Source organism: Perognathus longimembris, chromosome 1 (genome assembly GCF_023159225.1).
Source record: "Perognathus longimembris pacificus isolate PPM17 chromosome 1, ASM2315922v1, whole genome shotgun sequence".
In the NCBI taxonomy this organism is placed as follows: Eukaryota; Metazoa; Chordata; class Mammalia; order Rodentia; family Heteromyidae; genus Perognathus; species Perognathus longimembris.
The window spans coordinates 29,109,238-29,128,846 of NC_063161.1; the positions used below are offsets into that span (position 1 = coordinate 29,109,238).

The following is a 19,609-nucleotide window of genomic DNA, read 5'->3' on the forward strand; positions in this document are numbered from 1 at the left end:
ATAATGTGGTCCATGACAATAATAATGAATCCTAAAAATTAATATACTTCCATAAAATCAGTTTCACTTGGAAAAAAGATATGTAATACCCAGTCACTGGAAAACATGTGTTCTTATTGTAAAAAAAAATCATGTGTAGTTCTATTATTTTACAATTAATTTTATGATCTCAAGCTCATGGAAAGATAATTCCATTTGGAATTTGACTTCAAACAGAATTAACACAGATAAATGAAGGTAAGAAATGATGATCTTTTAAATGCAGTATGAAAATTCTGAGACTTTTTCTCTATAAAATGCTTATATTGAATATAGGAATTCAATTATTCCTGAAAGGAGAGAGTTTTTCATGAATGATTCATAATTCAGGATGTATCTGTCTTGAATGACATTTACAAATGACAAATACAACAAACACTCCTGACTTGGTGACCTGGCTAGTGTATTATAGCCTCTCCTCTTTTCCATGAGTCTGAATCCTACCTGGTATTAAAAGTTCACTTCGGGTTCAATTCTTTCCTTGTAACGAAATTCACAATTCACATCTTCCTTCCCCATAGCCATCCCAAGCATATATGTGAATATTGAGGATGAAGGATTTTATTTGTTCATCAAATATTTATTGCCCAAACATTATTTTTGAAACTATGGATGTTGTAGTACAGATAGAAAAGGCTCTAGTTATAGAAAAATTACACTCCGGTGTTGGCACCTGATATCAAGCAACTAAGTAAGCAAGTAAATGAAATAACTAAAAGTGAATATGCTAAGCATGTGGTAGGTATGTGCTTTGTATGTTTGAAGAACTCAAAAATGTATGATTGCAACATATTCACATACTGAGTTGGATAGTTAGATAATATCAGCCCATAAGGTCTTAGAGACCACAGAAAATGTTTTATTTCAAGACCAATAGAAATCCAATATTAAACCTGAATTATATGAACTATAAGAAAGTCTAAAATGGAGATGGAACAAACAGAGGCTAAGATCCTGTGATCTGTCAACTGGGTTGGTGGATTGGATTGAAAGGACAAGAGGGAGGTAGTAGAGATGAGAAGATATGGACAGAGTTGGGGGTCTATTTTAATCTTGGTCATAATACTAATGAAGCAACATACCACAAAAATAACTGAAATTGTGATTTAAAAGAGTATTTTGTCTATTCCTAAGATGACAGATAATAGAAGAGGGGTAGGGACTTAAGATCAGGTATGACCTTGTAAGCCATGTCAAAGAATCCTTTAAGAACAAGAATACTATTAGTTTACTCTTAAGGAAGAGCACCCTTATGTTTATGTGGAAAAGGGTAAGAAGTAATTCAAAATAAAATTAAGCTTTGACTACAAAATGCAGTTGAAGGATGTACTTATACTCTTTTAGTTATTGTGAGATTTGATGCCAGGGCTATATGCTTGATTAATCAAGTACTCTGTCACTTTTGCAACACATCTAGCCTTAGAAATGTTTATCTTTCATTGATATATCCTCAATCCTGGTCTCAGTAATGGCACAACACCATGGTGACAGCATGTGAACTGTCTATTCTGATAGAATTTACATGGCACCTTTAATTTTTAACCAAAAGTGTTGTCTTTCAACAACTCTTTAGAAAATAATAGATCAGAAACAAGGACTTAAATTAGGCTCCAAGATAGCACAGTAGGGATGAAGTTGGAGTTCAAAGAAAGGAATTCTGGGAACATGATCCTTTCATAACATAGTCTTTAAAATGATAAAATTACAGATATGCTTAATATATACATATATATGTATATCAGAGTTTCATAACATAACATGGTTTCACATCTAGCCCCTGAAATAACAACAATAACAAAAGCAATGCTCTTTTCCATCTTGCAGTAACTTTGAAATCTACCACCATGCAGAACTAAAAAGTTGCTCAAGGAAATGGCACATGGGTGATATATATATGCTGCTAAAATAACAAAAGAAGGAATATGGCAAAAGTTAAAAGAAGTTTTCATGAAAACTCAGCAAGAAAATATCCTCCAATGCTTGTGTCCAAAGAAGCTTCTAAGAAGATGTAGGATTTGAGGTGAGCATTTATGGGCCAATTTTTGCCATTCCTGCACTTTATCATTAAACCCAGATAACAAGTCATTTACTGTGACCGTTCTATCCAAAATCATAGCCACTTGCTACATATGGCTGTGAAGTACCTCAATATATTTAGTATGAGCTGAGGTATGTTTTAAGTGAGATGGATAGTTAATATGAAAAATAAAATATCTCACTGGGCGCCAGTGGCTCACACCTGTAATTCTATCTACTGAGGAGGCTGAGATCTAAGAGTCTCAGTTCAAAGCCAGCCCAGTCAGGAAAGCCCATGAGACTCCTCTTTTTTTTTGGCCAGTCCTGGGGCTTGGACTCATGGCCTGAGCACTGTCCCTGGCTTCTTTTTGCTAAAGGCTAGCACTCTACTACTTGAGCCACAGCACCAACTCTGGCCATTTCTATATATGTGGTGCTGAGGAATCGAACCCAGGGCTTCATGTATATGAGGCAAGCACTCTTGCCATTAGGCCATATTCCCAGCCCCCCATGAGACTCTTATCTCCAATTTACCACTAGTACTGGAGGTGGAGCTGTAGCTGAGTGTTAAATCATTACCCTTAAGGTGAAGAGCAAGGGGACAGCACCCAGACCCAGAGTTCAAACCCATGACCAAATAAATAAATAAATAAATAAATAAATAAATAAATAAATAAATAAAATTATCGCAACAATTTTTATATGAATTTTGAAACAATTATGGTAAATTTGAAACATATACTAAAGTTAATTTTAGTTATTGCATTTTATTTTTCAATGTTTCTACTAGAAAATTTAAAATTACTTGTGTCTCATTTTTGGTTCATTTTATATATTTGGTTGGATAGTGCTACCCTAAGATGTACATTTACTGAGTTCATAGAAACTTGCAATAAAGTACAAGAAAGGGAATAGCAAATTCTACAAATATTCTCTGTCAATTGCTTATTTCAACATTCATACTAAATTCTTTTAGGTCTTAAATATTCAAGGCAATGTTTGTTTTCATATTTGGAATAGATTACACCTTCCATTCCCTTATGGTTGTGAGATTTTTCTAAAGGATATAAATCTCATTGCAATCCCAGTGCTCATGAAATCAAAACCAGGAATCTAATGGTTTCAGAGAATTACTGAGTAGGACAAATATTTGGTGTTTAAATGAATTTCACACTTTGTCTATATTAATAGATGTTCCCTATCTTTTGAACTCTCAGAATGCTTGGGAAAACAAAGTAAGGGATGTTATTTAGTTTTTTTAACTGTCTTAGAAACTTGCTTATCAGAATTACATGAGTATATCACTAAGAGCTTAATCCCTCTAAAGAAATAATAGAGTTGTTAGAAGTCAGTAGCTATTGATCTTGGGAAAACATTAGACCTTTATGCCCTGGCACTCTACAACAGAGATTCCAAGGGACTTACATGGCACACAGGCCTATTATATTATATTCATAATGTCTGCAGATTTGGCAGAAGGAACCACTAGGATATGAGACATGGTGCTGAAGGAAGATGTTTGGCAACATTATATGTTGAATCTATTGAATGAATAAGATTGTTGCTGTCCTCTTCATCATTTAACTCAGTCTGAAAAATCTTCATTTTTGCCATTCTATACCTTAAACTTTATGTACTTAAAACAATGTGTGTGTGTGTGTGTGTGTGTGTGTGTGTGTGTGTGTGTGTGTGCTTAAAGAGGCAAAGCTAGGCACCGGTGGCTCACACCTGTAATCCTTAGCTACTCAGGTAGCTGAGATCTGAGGATCACCATTTGAAGCAGAAAAGTCCCTAAGACTATTAACTCCAATAAACTACTCAAAAAAGCAAGAGAGAAACTACTCAAAAAAGCAAGAGAGATGACACTGTCTTACATGGTAGATGGCTCTCCTTTAGCAAAAGAAGCTCAGGAACGGTGCCCAGCACCAGAGTTCAAGTTCCCAGCAAAAATAAAATAAGGAGACAAGTTCCATACTTTATTTAAATGTATCTGGAATATTTACATTGCCTCCCTTGTAAATTTAGAGAGAAATTGCTTTACTCTGTGTCTGATAATGTACCACCACATATAATTGAAAGCTTGTAATGGCGTTCTTCTACTCACAGTTTAGATTTTTCAATAGAGAAAGCTGGTCTTGAAAAAACCTCCCATGCTCCTGGATTGGGAGGATTAACATTGTGAAATGGCAATATTACCAAAAGCTACCTACAAATTCAATGCAATACCCATCAATATCCCAACACCATTCTTCAATGAAATAGAGGAAGCAATTTCAGAAATTCATATGGAACAATAAAAAACCCCGAATAGCAAAAGCAATCCTAAGTAGAATGAATAGTGCAGGAGGAATATTAACCAAACTTTAAGTTGTATTACAAAGCTATAGTAATAAAAACAGCTTGGTATATGCACAAGAACAGACCCGAGGACCAATGGAACAGAAATGAAGACCCAGAAATGAACCCACAGACCTACAGCTACCTAATTTTTGACAAAGGAGCTAAAAAATATAGGTTGGAACAAAGACAGCCTCTTCAACAAATGGTGCTGGCAAAACTGGGTCAACACCTGTAACAAACTAAAACTAGATCCCTATTTATCACCCTGAACCAAAATAAATTCCAAATGGATCAAAAACCTAGAAATAAAATCAGCTACCCTGAAAACACTACAAGAAGGAACAGGAGAAACTCAAGGACTCCTTGGCACTAGAAGAAACTTCCTCAACAAAGGCCCATATATGCAACAAATCAAAGAAAGGTTGGAGAAGTGGGACTGTATCAAACTGCAGAGCTTCTTCAGGATAAAGAACATAGCTTCCAAGATAAACAGAAAGCCCACAGATTGGGAAAAGATTCTTACCAGCCATACAACGAACAAAGGCCTGATATCTAAAATATACACAGAACTCAAAAAATTAAATTCCTCCAAAACAAATAATCAAAGAACCAACAGCCCTCTCAAAAAATGGACTATAGACCTAAAAAGAAACTTCTCTGAAGAGGAAATGAGAATGGCCAAGAGTCACATGAAAAAGTGCTCTACATCACTGGCCATAAAAGAAATGCAAATCAAAACAACATTGAGATTCCACCTCACCCCAGTAAGAATGTCTATTATCAGAAAATCTAATAATAACAAGTGCTGGAGAGGATGTGGCCAAAAGGGAACTTTACTACATTGTTGATGGGAATACAAACTTGTTCAACCCCTCTGGAAAGCAGTGTGTAGGTTCCTAAGAAGGCTAAACATACAGCTCCCCTACGACCCAGCAGCACCACTTTTGGGCATCTACCCAAAAGATTACAAGCAAGACCACACACTAAAGCCACCAGCACAACTATGTTCATTTCAGCACAACTTGTCATTACTAAAACATGGAACCAACATAGATCCCCCTCAGTAGACTAGTGAACCAGGAAAATGTGGTACATATAGACACAATGAAATTCTATGCCTCCATCAGAAGGAATGACACTGCCCCATTTGTAAGGAAATGGAAGGACTTGGAAAAAATCATACTAAGTGAAGTGACCCAGACCCAAAGAAACATAAACCCTATGGTGTCCCTCATAGGGAATAGCTAGTACATGATTAGGCTAGAAGATCAAAATACCCCAATACCCCAATAGCTACACCCATATAATCACATAAGATGATGCCAAGTGAAATGAACTTCATGTTACGGAAACAAGAGTTATACCACTATTGTAATTACTATCAACATGCTATGTGAAACTATACCTTCTGTATTTTTTTGTATTTTCTCTTGTCTTTTTGTTTGTTTTGCTTAGTTTTGTTTCTCTTGTATTCCCTTCCTGTGGTTGTACCCCTGCTACCATAATATCTCATCCAAGTACCCTGGATACTGTTTATACAGGTATTAGAACTGGGCAAGGGAAAGGGAATGACAAAATTGAGAGACAAGGACAAAAAGACAAACCATTGCAAAAGCAATCCTTACAAAACCATTTGGTGTAAATCAATTGAACAACTCTTGGTGGGAGAGGGAAAGGGGGAGGGGGAGGGGGAAATGAAGGAGGAGGTAACAAGTTGAACAAGAAATGTACTCACTGTCTTACATATGAATCTGTAACCCCTCTGTACCATACTTTGGCAATAAAGAAAAAAAGTTTAATAAGAAAAGAAAAACTTTTGTTAAGGAGCAGGAAACAAAAGTAGAGAAACAAAAGGAACAATTGCTGGTATGGGCTTTTAAATAGCCCTATGTCTGATTCTAGTTTAAAAACTGGTAACAGCAGTAAAGACCAAAGAAAATGCTCAAACGAGTGTCGAACAAAGGCACTTAATTTGATGCACTCAACCTAACAGTAACAGCCACCATGAAAATGGTATTGATGATGACTGGTGATAAAGAGAAGTATACAGTTGAAGTCTAAGTAGTAACTAGTGTTTCACTGGTACCAAATCACAAGGAACACATTAAAAATGAAACCTTTTCTTAAATCCTTTTGATGTTTCTTTGGATAGATTTAATGAGAGATAATAGAATATCATATCAAGTTTGTATCTTTAATGAGTTATGAACGCCTCTGAGCACTATCTTGGATTTAGGTAAGTTGTCGCAGTGAAAATTTCATGACAATAACACCTCTGGGTTTTATAGGAGTTGACACTCTCACGAAGACTTTTATAGTCAATAACAATAATTTCTTACACAGAGAAATTTTGTGTAACTGAAAACTATGTATGATACATGTAAACACAGTAATGTTCTGAATTATTTATTTACAGAAACAATCTGATACTTAATGTCAGGTTCCATTATTTTTATTTTATTGATTTCATCCAAAAAACTTGAAAGTATTTTCTAATATATGCTTCTATTGGTATACTAACAAGGCTCTGTAATGCATATATACATACATTATATAATATATTTCAGTATTAAATAATAATATAACATTAATATAATACTTATTTATCTATGTAATACTACCATTAGTATTGCATATATATGAATCTTATATTCCATATAACTTGATAAAATCTCTTTTCAACATTTCAATACCTTTTAGTGGAAGGTAAGATTTCTTCTTTCATTAAGCTTTCACTGGACACTGAAATGATGTGTCCATTCCAAAAACTTTTATCTGAAAGTACCTAATGCTGACTCTGAGTTTCTCCTGTTTCATAAACACAACTTCACTTGAGGCTATATTGTTAAAAGCACAAACAATAAAATCCCATTTTCTACAGTATAAAGCCCCTGCAACATCCCAGCAACACTCGGGGATTGTTTGAGTCTCTGCAAACTCAGAAAGAAACTAAGGCATCCTTTTCGTCTGCCCCATAGATAAGATAAATTAAAGGTAAGAACAGAGAAAACACAGCAGAAATCACTCTAAACTTTAAAGACAATGTGTATCTGAGCAATGTTGTACTGAGGTTTCTCCCTTGCCTATAAAATACAGAGAGTAGATTATGTCTTGGTCTTGTACAAATACTAACTTCAGAAAGAATTTACTATTGTTAGCACCAATTCTATATAAATATCTAATATTTACAAGGTCAATCAACAGCAGCAAAATTAATTGCATTTACCTATGAAGGGCCTCCCTTCTTTCTTAAGGGAAAAATGAGCATCTAGTGTATATTTTGTTTCCTCATTAAAATTCTTCCATGCATAAGGAAGGAAGAAAAAAAATTTACTATATTCTCCCTCAATTTCATTCTTTGAATACAGTGAAAGAATACCAGCAATCATCCAGTTCTAAATACAAAAATCAGTGTTTCCCCAGCATATGTCAAGAAAAACTAAAATAATTATTTTAGCAAAATAGCTGACAATTTTATTTCAACTTGCAACGTGATAACTTCTGCAGTTGGTTCGCAATCATTCTTTATTGTTTGTGACTATCATGAAATGATTCACCATTTGCCATTGGGAGTGCACTACCTTCACTGGGAAAGTGGCACTTGATTGGTTGTTTACTGAACAATGTGAAAATAAGGCACCAATGGGGAATCTGGCAGATGCAGACAGTAACTCTCCCATCTCCCATGTACATAGTCAATTCATATATATACATATATGTGCATATATAGTATTATATATGTATAATTAATGGAACCAGAAAAAGATACAAAAGACACTTCCTAGAAAGAATAAACTCTATGCTTAATCTTTCTAAATAAATATTCTAATATTGAAATGGCTAAAATGCCTACCTATACTCACTTGACCTGTCTGTACTTTTTTTAAGTTGTGGAGACTGTATGTTAACCCTTGTTTGTCTAGCTGACTAGAAAAGGTGTACACCATGGCAGGATACATGTCAGAGAATGTCACTATGTGCCACTCTCTGGTCCTACAAAACCAAGGAGATAAATCATACAGTGTTTGTATAAGAAGAGCTTCACAATCTAACATGAGCAAACAGGCTTGTAGGTCATTTAGTTCCACTACTATCTAATGGAAGAATGGAGTGGTACTGGTTTCAGGATGAAGCACACTAATTTAATTCTTCCAAGAGCCCCTTTATAAGAAGCCATGAGAATCAGGAAAATGTGGTGCATATACACAATGGAATTTTATGCCTCTATCAGAAAGAATGACATTGCCCCATTTGTAAGGAAATGGAAGGACTTGGAAAAAATTATACTAAGTGAAGTGAGCCAGACCCAAAGAAACATGGACTCTATGGTCTCCCTTATTGGGAATAATTAGTACAGGTTTAGGCAAGTCATAGCAGAGCATCACAAGAGCCCAATAGCTATACCCTTATGAACACATAAGATGATGCTTAGTTAAATGAACTCCATGTTATGGAAACGATTGTTATATCACAGTTGTAACTACTTTCAACATCCCATGTGTATCTGTAGCTTCTATTATTGATGATGTTCTTGTATCACCTTCCAGTGGTTGTACCTACACTATCTCTGTAATCTTATCTGAGTATATTGGAAACCGTGTATACTGGTATTAGAAGTAGGAAATTGAAAGGGAATACCAAAATTGAGAGACACAGGGTAAAAAAAGACAAACAACTACAAAAGCAATACTTGCAAAACTGTTTGGTGTAAGTGAACTGAACACCTCAGGGGGGAAAGGGAAAGGGGGAGGAGGGAGGGGGGAGGAAGGACAAGGTAACAAACAGTACAAGAAATGTATCCAAAGCCTAACGTATGAAACTGTAACCTCTCTGTACATCAGTTTGATGATAAAAATTTGAAAAAAAAAAAAAAAAAAAGAAGCCAGGAGAGCAGCAGCCTAGCTCTTGAATGTGATTTCATGAGGCTCAAAATTCCCGTCAGCTTGATTTCAGAGATTTTCTACACAAGAGTCTCTAACTTTGCCCTCATGTTTATTTGATGGTGCTTCCAAAACTATCCAGAGATATAGCACATCTTGTGCGCGTGTGAAGAATAAGCAGGAACAAGGTATAAAAGGCCAGGATGGAGGCAGAATGCAGTCTGGGAGAGGCTTCACATGCCTGCCTTGGGAGGTATTTGTGAGTATTAGGAATTTGGACTAAGTATGCCAATTCATTTTTATAAACACAGCTCTGGCAACACTTTAAAGAAAGGATTCATTTACATCTTCTACTCTTCCCGGATCTCTGTAAAAGAGCTTTATGGGATCTCAATCCTCTAGAGCAGATTTGAAATTGTATATTTCTATTCACATTTGTTTTCCTTTGTTCAATTTTGCTCTCAATTTTAACTGTGGATTACTGGGGTACCATCCAAAATTTCTTTTAAGGCTGCCTTTCTTCCAAGTAGATATCTTCTTCTACTAACACATTCTGAGGAAAAGTATTTTTTCCCTCTAGAGAATAATTAAGAAGGCTTTTCTGAGAAGAAGAGGCTTTATTTGTGACATCTGGTTTGAGGCATTGGAACTTGTTCTAAGTTACTATAAAATAGTTGATAATATCATTCTGCCACTTCACCCAGAGACAGGACTGTGTGAAAGCAATTTCCACACACGCCTGCAATTAGCATTCTAGTACATAAACTGAGTGATACCCCCACAGCTTCATTTAGCTGTAACTTGCTACCTTCTTACTTTTCCATTCTGGGTGGTGATGGGGAAATGTTCAATAAACTAACCATAACAGATCCCATATGGTAACACTACTGGGTTTCAAGGCACTTTTGCCATGGTCTTCCTTTTCCAATTACATTACCTTTTCTTTTTCTCTCACCACTGGCATTTTTGTAGTTTTTCTCTTTAAATTTCACCCAGCCCTCTTCAGTTACAAAGGTTTTTCAGTAACTGTGGTTTTTTCCAAGGCTATGGAGAGACCCCAGAAGAAGCCAATCCATTAGAATCTGTGGGAAATGATCTGTGAAAATTTCCAAGTGTGTCTTGAGCAGAAATTAGAAGATCCTGGAATAGGAGATGAGGGGCTAAGTACAGTCTTGGGACCAATGTTCCAAAAGCCATGCTCTCCCATGCTCTTGAACCCTAAGGTAGGCTGTAAAATTGTATAAGTGTGTAAGCTTTTGTCCTGGAAAATGATACAAATATGGCTAATGTTAAACCTCTTAAAGCAGAAAGTCACTAAGACTAGAAAGGTTCTGAAATGGGACAGAGTTCTGCTTTGTCTTCCAAATACTTTGATAAGCACATGGGAAAAGATTTCATTACGTTTTTAAAAAGTAATATGAAAATATTTGGAGGATTGTTGGCAGGTTTCTATCTTTGTGACTGTGACATCTTTCCTCATGTGTTTTTTCTTCAAAAGCTGTATATGAAGAAGTAGCCACACAGGGAATTTTATAGGTTTTTCAATATGAGATAAACAGGACTAGGAGAGAGCCAAAGGATTTTGTTGTAAGCAAGTAGAATTGGGTTTCAGGAATACCTATGACATTGAATAATTTATTCTATATTAAGAGAAAAATATATCCTAGCTCAGTCCTTCTATAGCTATAGTGTGTTCTAGCAGCTTACTCCTTAATTCTAGCTACTCAAAAGGCTGAAATCTTAGGATCAGGGCTCAAAGCCAGCCCAGGTAAAAAGTGAATGAGGCTCTTATCTCCAAATAACCATGAAAGTCAGAAGTGGAGCTGTGGCTCAAGAGGTAGAGCGCTCTCCTTGAGCACAAAAGCTCAAGGACAGGACCCAGGCCCATAGTTCAAGCCCCAGGACTAGAAGAAGGAAAAAAGAAAATGATAACATAGGAATAGTTAATACCTCAGAAAAGAGGAGGCCATACTAGGAATTGCAATTGGGTATACTTCTCACTAAGTAAAACTATAGCTTCCCCGTGTCACCATCTCATTCCCGTTGATAAATAAAAGCACACACTCTACAGTACCTACTGATGTCAAGTAAAATCTAAGTTCCTAAATTCCACTAGCTTCATAAAATAGATAAGATTATTGTTATTCCCGTTTCAGAGAAAAGGAAACTGAGGACCAAAGATGTTGCGTGAATTTTCAGACTGTAAGCTGATAAACTGTGGAGCTGGAATTCTAACCCAGGCAATCATTTTCCAAGGTCTATGCTCATAAACACTTTCTTCTTTCAAGGACACATTTTATGGCTCAGGTGCAAAATCATAGCTAGAGATCAAGTTCTGCTAGTTATTTTCAAGAAAATTAGAGAGTGAAAGAGAGAGATATGTTTCAAAGGGGAAAGAAAACTAAATGCACATGTAACGTATATTTTCCTTTGCATGCCTATACTAATCATAAAAAGATAAATGTTATTCCAAGCTTGATTTCTTCAAAGTGTGTGAAAAAAGGAATACATGTGGCAAATTGCACATATTAAAAGTTGTTGAATGATTGCAAGGCAAAGGTTTACCCTAGATCTCTGCACCTTAGACAGATTAATACTTGCTTTAAGACTTTGAGGCAAGTAAACATGATACTTATTAAGTATCTAGTGGTGCTGAAGGTGATTGTCAAGCCTAAGAAAGGAAAGGCCAACAGGAGTATGAGATAGAGCAGCAAGCTCGAAGGAAACAGATAAATCCTTAGAAGAACAGATAACACAGACACCAGCAATAGCCAATGACTGTCTCTAGACATTTGATGGTCTCTCTGGCGCATCAGGGAGTAAACTTGTTCTATAATGCTGTGGTTAGTAGTCTCTAATCCATGATTGGGTAGAGAGATATGGAAACAAACCACAAAAGTCCCAAGAGATAAGACATTATTCTAGGAGTTATACATCAGATATACGCATTTGCAAAATCTCTGTCCTAGGTTCTGACACCCAAATGCTTTTTCACAGCCAGCCTAAGCAGAAAAAACAATTAACCAGTTAACCAGGAAAAGTGAGAATCTGATGCCATGAATTAAGCCCCAATACCTAACCCCCACATACCACACACCAGGTTGATTATATTGCTCATAGTTATTCATGGAGTGAAGCCAGATTCATAATTGTGGAGCATTTTCACGAGAAACAGCAATTGCTCCACTTTGTAAGGCCACTGGCAGACAGAACACACCAAAACTACTTGCAAAGGTGCAATTTGCTACTGGAGGAGTATATCAGGGAATGTTGTACAGAAGCCTGCAACCAATGCATCTTGCAAGAATGGAAGGCATTTGATTCTTACTGAGTTTGTTAAGTAGCTATCAGCTCATTCAAATCTCACTCATCAATACTGCCACTCTAATAGTTATGCCTCATATGTCACTCCAGGGATTAAATTACCAGTTGTGAGCTGACCAACATCTTTAGTAATGTTTTTTAAAAGTCTTTAAGTTGTCATTGGGACCTGATACTTAGGCTTGAATAAAGACTTCATAGTCATCATGTGAGAGTTCCCACATCTTCAGGTCCAGATTAGTACCTTAGCGAAACAAGTAACTGTATGTGTGTTGCCATTATTCATTTTTAGCATTATTCATGCTGTTGAATAAAAAACCCTTAATTTTATATTAGGAAAGGTCTAAAGTACACTTATCAAATCTGTATGTCACTGTCTTGAAATTATTCAATTTTATTACTTGTAATATTTATGAAAATGACTGAACATAGACATCATAATTCAAGGGAAAAGGAAATTATAATCTTCAAGTGTTTGGCAAATTCATCAGGTTATTTTATGTGTTTCACAAAAATAATCTTGCCATTATTGAAGTGAATCATTTTTTTGTCAAATATGTGAGGGCACTTTCTCCATACTAGACAGAGTGAATGCATCAAAAAGAAAAATCCATGTCCTCAGGGTATTTATATTCTAATGGATAGAAACACATAATGATAAACAATACACATAATAAATGCATGAATTATATAGTTCTTTAGAGGTGATATGTAAAAAGCAAAAAACAAATCAGATTGAGGAAGATCAAGAGTATGGTGACATAGGGAAGGAAGTTAGTGTTATTATTTGGGAATTCCATGGAAGGTGTCTGTGAAAAAATGGATTTTCAGCAAAGAGTTATAGGAGGTAAAGCAGGTAGAAATCAAATATATGGAAAAGGATAATTGAAGCTAAAGACAAGCTAAGTAAAGACTCTAATGTGGAGATTATCTAGACTGCTCTGGGGAAGAAAAATGAATCAAGGAAGAGAGTGGTAGATTGAGGTTGGAGTTGAGAAGAAAGCCGAGTCATATAAATCTCATGGCTTTTACTTCCAATCAAATGATAGCAACCATTGACTAACCTGCAAAGATGCATGGTAGTTCCTGAGGTTTATAAGTGGACTATTGTGTAAAAACAGACTATGGTGAAAACTGAAGGTGAAAATAGGGAACTAGCCCAGAAATGTAGGTAAGGTGGAAGGTTTTCTGTATAAAAATAGTACCTAGAAAGTTAGAGAGAGTAGTATGATTCTGGATTTATTTTGAAGCTAGGTTTAACAACACTTCCTGGATGGGTTGTGACAGAGAGAGATTCAAGATAATGTTAAAGCTTTGTTTGTGTATCTAAACTAGATGAATGCAATCACCACAAATTAAGATGAGAAATGCTGTGGGCAAGGCAAATTTGGGGAAGGCATCTGATGTTTACTTTAGGATATGCTAAATTGGAGATGTCCCTCAATTCCTAAGTGAGATAGTAGGTAATTTAATGTTTGAAATTGCAGTTCAGGGCAAAGGGTTGAACTAGATTTATAACTTTAGAACTCATTGACATATAGGTGTTGTTTAATTTTTAGAACTGGTATTTATTATCCAGAGTTTCAGCTTTATTTCACTGATTGCTGAAAAGTATTCTAGGTTTAGAAATAGAAAACTTCTGCCTTTCTTGCACCACCTGCTGGACACCTACTGTGTTTTCTGGTTTTGTTTTTCTTCATAATCCATCCTGTCCCTCAGTAGTATTTTCAGGACTATCCTTGAACCCTGAGTCAGGATTTAATCCCTCTCTATACTACCACAGTATCCAGGGGATAAGTCCTATAGTCACTACTATATGTAACATTATTATTTATTGCTGTTAGCCAAATTATTTGCCTCATTATATATATACATATGTATATATATATACACATGCATATACATATATATACATATATATTCCGTTGCAACCAGTTGTTTCTCAATTCTTTTTGTATGTCTACTGCTTTCCATACTTTCTAATAACGAAAAATAATTTATTCATTGAAAACTAATTGAAGAAACTTAAAGGGTAAAAAGAGCATGCACTGGGGGTGGGAATGTGGCTTAGTGATAGAATGCTTGCCTAGCATCCTCAGTTCAATTCCTCAGTACCACATAAACAGAAAAGGCCAGAAGTGGCGCTGTGGCTCAACTGGGAGAGTACTAGTCTTGAGCACAAACAGGCTCAAGGCAGTGTTCAGGCCCTGAGTTCAAGCCCCAGGACTGGCAAAAAAAAAAAAAAAAAAGGGAGCATGCACTGGGTGGGTTTCCTCAGTCCTGAACTTGTTCTGGTATGCCATCTTCTAATCAATTTACAGAGCCAATGACCTTTAAAACAAAGGTGTAGAGCCACATTCCCCTATCCAACTACTCAACAAATAAGTATATACCATGGAAAAGTTTAGCTGACGTTAGACTTAATAGATATGAGAGAAACCTTCGACTGACATAAAAAATGGAGAGTAACTTTCTAAAGTATAAAGAATCCTGTAAAGGATTTGGTAATTGAAGGATGCTTTGTCTGAGTCCCAGAAGAAAAAAAAATCTGCCACGTAGCATCCATTTAGAAAAATATTTTCAGAGAGAAATTGGGAGGGAAGAAGGAGGAAGAAAAATGAGGGAGGAGGTAACAAGTTGGACTGTAACCCCTCTGTACTTCACCTTGACAATAAATTAATTAATAAAAAATTGATTAGGATTTGCCATGGTAAATGCACATATGCTAAATTTTGTCTTTGTTTAGTATGTGCTAAGTTGTATATTTTATTTTTTCAAGTAATCTCAAATATGCACAATGAATGTACACTATGGCTATGGGCATGAAAGACTTCCATTCTTTTTACCTTGCTTAGGTCTGGAGTGTTTAAATTTCAGCTGGTGAGATTCTAGTCAGATAATTCTCCTACAGAATGCTAAATAAGCTCACAAATGCTCTCTGTACACAGAGATTTAGAGACAAAATGTGCTTCTTTATAAATATATTCCATAAATACCTTTCAAAAACATTGCCTTTATTCAGGGGATAACTACAATTACTACTTAAATGATAACTTAGTAATTTTTCTCCATGCAAGATTTAAAAACTGTCACGTGATGCTCAGAGCAGAAATGTATTTGCCAAAATTCCTAGAATAAGGCTGCCCCCTGGAGGTCAACTCAACAAACTGTGTGAGACAAAAAGCAAGGAAGATGTGTAAACCCCTTTGTTTCTTGTTGTTTAACAACAAATCTGTGTGGATTAATCTTCATATAACTTATTGTATTGTGGCCAATTTATCATAAATGTATTTTTCACCAAAAGTTATAATAAGAAAATTTACTCCTAGGAATAAAATTATTCTTATGAATAAAATATAGATTGCAGTAATGTTTAAAGAGTTTACTTAAGTCAACTGAATTTAGTATTTAGAATGCTGGCTTAAAATTTTGATTAAGCACCAAAATACATGTTCAGATGTCAGTTTGTGACCAGAAATATCAAGGTAAACTTCAAAAAATACTATTTTATAGTTTTACAGTTTATATTTTTAATTAAAAGGTGGCATGAGGCGAGCTGTGCTCACCACAGTTGAAATAGGTTTCTGAAAGTAACTTAAAGTTACTCATTCTGCTACACTGAACAGATACATTCTATAATGATGAAAAGACTCAGGATATCCAATTATTATTTTGTTACATTTTTCACCAAACACCTTTTTGTTTTACTGCTTTCAACATCCAAAAGTGTAATGGGAAATGGTAGAAATATTCCGAATCTGGAGGATCCCAGTGTCACATGAGTAACTCTAAAATTTTGGAATGATGATGATCCTGAGAGATCACCTAAAACATATTATTGCATTTATGATATGAATTGATCAAGTAAGTCTTCACATAGCATTTCCAACCACCCTGACTTAAAGAGGAAAGTAAACCTGGGTTCACATACTGGTTCTTCCAATTTCTAGTTCCTTTTCCATTATTCACCTTCATGCTACTTCACTTCATGCATAGTGCTGGCCAACAATACAAACAAGAAGTGAGCATGTAGGGAAAGGGAGGAGGGAACCTACAACATTGTGGGTGAGAATGTAAACTAGTACAAACACTGTGGAAAGCAATATGATGATTACTCAGAAAACTAAAAACCTAAGTATCATGATCCAAGGAGACTACTCTTGGACATGTATCTGGAGGACTGCTAGATAGTCTACAACCAAGATACATGCACACCTATTTGTATGGCAGCACTATTCAATACATCTGACAATATACTCCTCTGAGAACAGGGAAGCAGTCAGTGAATGTAAAGGAGAAAGATGGACAAACAGTCATCATGCTCAATATATACATGCATAAAATGAAGTGGCAAACAATGTGACTAGTGGGGGAAAGAGGAAATGGAAATGAAGATGATGGAAAGGGTGATATTGATCAAGATATACTGTACACTTAAGTGGATATATCAAACTCTACCACCTTATGAATGTAAAAAGAAAAATGCCTAGTGAGAAATACCATCTTACAATTACACTTCAGAATGAATATGTAAGTTAATCATGAATTCCAAGAGTATTAAATCTGCAAGTTATTCGTATTTCTCTCAAGCCAATAAAAAAGTTAAAGCTGTTACTAAACGAGCAGTAAATGAATTACTACCAATTAAAATAGTTTTAAAGTTGTTGTAAAAATTACTTGTGTGACTTTATTGTTCAATTATAACTTCATTAGGACCAAACACAGATGTTTTTCTTTCTAAGAAAATCTAATTTTAGCTTGCCTTCCTTTCCTTTTGTGCCAGGAGAGTTTTTAATATATTTCAAGTCATTTAAAGTTTATAGCACTAGACACAATTTTGCTCAGAATTCTGCTCTTAATTCCTGCAAACTTGTAGAATTTCTTTACTTGTAAAAAAAATCTATACTTAACTTGTAAAAAAAAAAGGAGCAGCTTAGTTTTATTTTCTAATATATGCACCAAAGAAAGACAGGAGAAAACAGCCTGTTCAAGCACATCAACTCATGTTTCTACTTCATAAGCATTTTGATCTTGCCATATTAGGAAGATATGAGAGGATCTAGGGAGAGAACTTGTATTTATTTACAGTAAATACAATATATTTTGTGGATAACTTCTGCAGTGAATACTAAATGGAACTTTTCAGTCATCACAGAGATAACATTGACCTCAGCCATCTATGACTCTCTTCTCCAATTCCTGTTCTGACCATTTAAAAGGAGGATATGAAACTAGAAGAGGGGGAAAAAAAGCACAATTTAATACTCTCTTCCTCCTCCCTGCAGTTCTCCAAACATTGTTCAAATCTAATCACAGGAAAGTAATGGAAGAGCTTTACATTGGATTAAAGATTAATACATTTATTGCAGAACTTAATGGACCTTTCAATAGCAGAATCTGAGATGGTTAATTTATACCTTAAATGTCATCTGAAAAGACATCTGAAAGGAAGCAGTGGTTGGGCTAAAATGAAATCTCACTTTCACTTTGCATTTTTTCATAGACAAAGATACTGAACATTTCTTCGGGTATTTATTGGCCATTTATATTTTTTGAGAAGTGCTTTATTAACTCATTTTCCCAGGGTTAATTGCATTGTTTCTTGTTTTGCTCTTTAAGTTTTAGAGCGCTTTATGTATTCTGGATATCAATCCTTTAGCCAATGAATATATAGTGAATGTTTCCTCCCATTTTATTGGTTATGTCTTGATTCTGGTGATTGGTTCCTGTGATATACAACATATATTTTTATTCTATGAAATCCCTGTTGTTAATTATTGCTCTTATTTCCTGAGCATAAATTTATTTTTAATTAATACATAAGAACCAAAAACTATTCATCTTAATGGTGTACAATGTGATGTTTTAATACTTGTGTACATTATAAAATCAGGTTAAATATGTCTACCTACTCAAACATTTATTGTTTCTTTAAGGTGAAAGCATTCAAAATCCATGCTAATAGTTTTTGAGGATATATAGTGCACAACAGCTATCAGCTATCTATTCATACTATACTAGGTAACAGAACACTAGAACTTCTTATTTCTAATTGCAAATCATTATCCTTTGATTAACCCCATCTTCCCTCCACACTACTTTACTCTCTTCACCCTTGGGTAATGACTATTTTGTTCTCAACTTTGATTATATCAAGTTTTATATTTTGCATGTGCATAAAAATATGTGGTACTTGTCATTCTGAGCCTGGCTGATTTCACTTAACAGAATGACCTCCATTTACTCCCATGGAAGTGTCTCTGACATGCTGATTTGATTTCATTTGGAACATATACCTGTTGTGAGACTGCTGAATCATCTCACAGTTCTAATTTTTATTTTATTTTATTTTTGCCAATACTGGAGATTAAACCAGGGCATCAGAATCACTTGGCTTCACTAGCATTGATTGGTACTCTATTACTTAGCCACATCTCTAGTCTAGCTTTTTTTGGTTAATTAGTTGGAGGTAGAGTCTCTTGGACTTTTCTGCCCTGACTGGCTTCAAACCAACATCCTCACATCTCAGCTCCTTGAGTTGCTAGGGTTGAGTGGGTGGCTGGAAGGCATGAGCTACCCTCACCCAACTATTTTTTTCCTACTTAAGAAAGCTTCATTCTGTTTCCTATAATGAAGGTTTTAACTTACATTTCTACCAACAGTGAGATAGAGTTGATTTTACTTGATATCCTCAACAATGCTTTTTTTACCTCTTGCCTTTTTGGACAACAATTATTTATAGTAGGGTAAGGTGATATCTCATTGCAGTTTTGACTTTCATTTTTCTAATGCTTAGTAATTTTGAAATTTTTCATATAACTCTTTGTCACTGGTGTGACTTCTTCTAAAAAATGGTTGTTTAGATCTATTGCTCAGTTTTGCTATGGTTATTCAGTTTTTGATAGTTCTGTTTAGAGGTCTTTCTGCAATCTGCATATTAATTCCTTGTAAGATTTTTAATTTATATTTTAATTTATAATATTTTCCCAGTTTCCCAGTTTCTAAGTGCAAAT

The 19,609-nt window shown here is 35.2% G+C and overlaps 1 protein-coding gene across 1 annotated transcript in view; it reads right to left on the minus strand.

Moving 5' to 3' along the window:
• Positions 1 to 19,609, minus strand: part of Ptprq (protein tyrosine phosphatase receptor type Q) — a 203,626-nt gene that overhangs the window by 181,421 nt on the left and 2,596 nt on the right. The gene's annotated exons all lie outside the window — the stretch shown is intronic.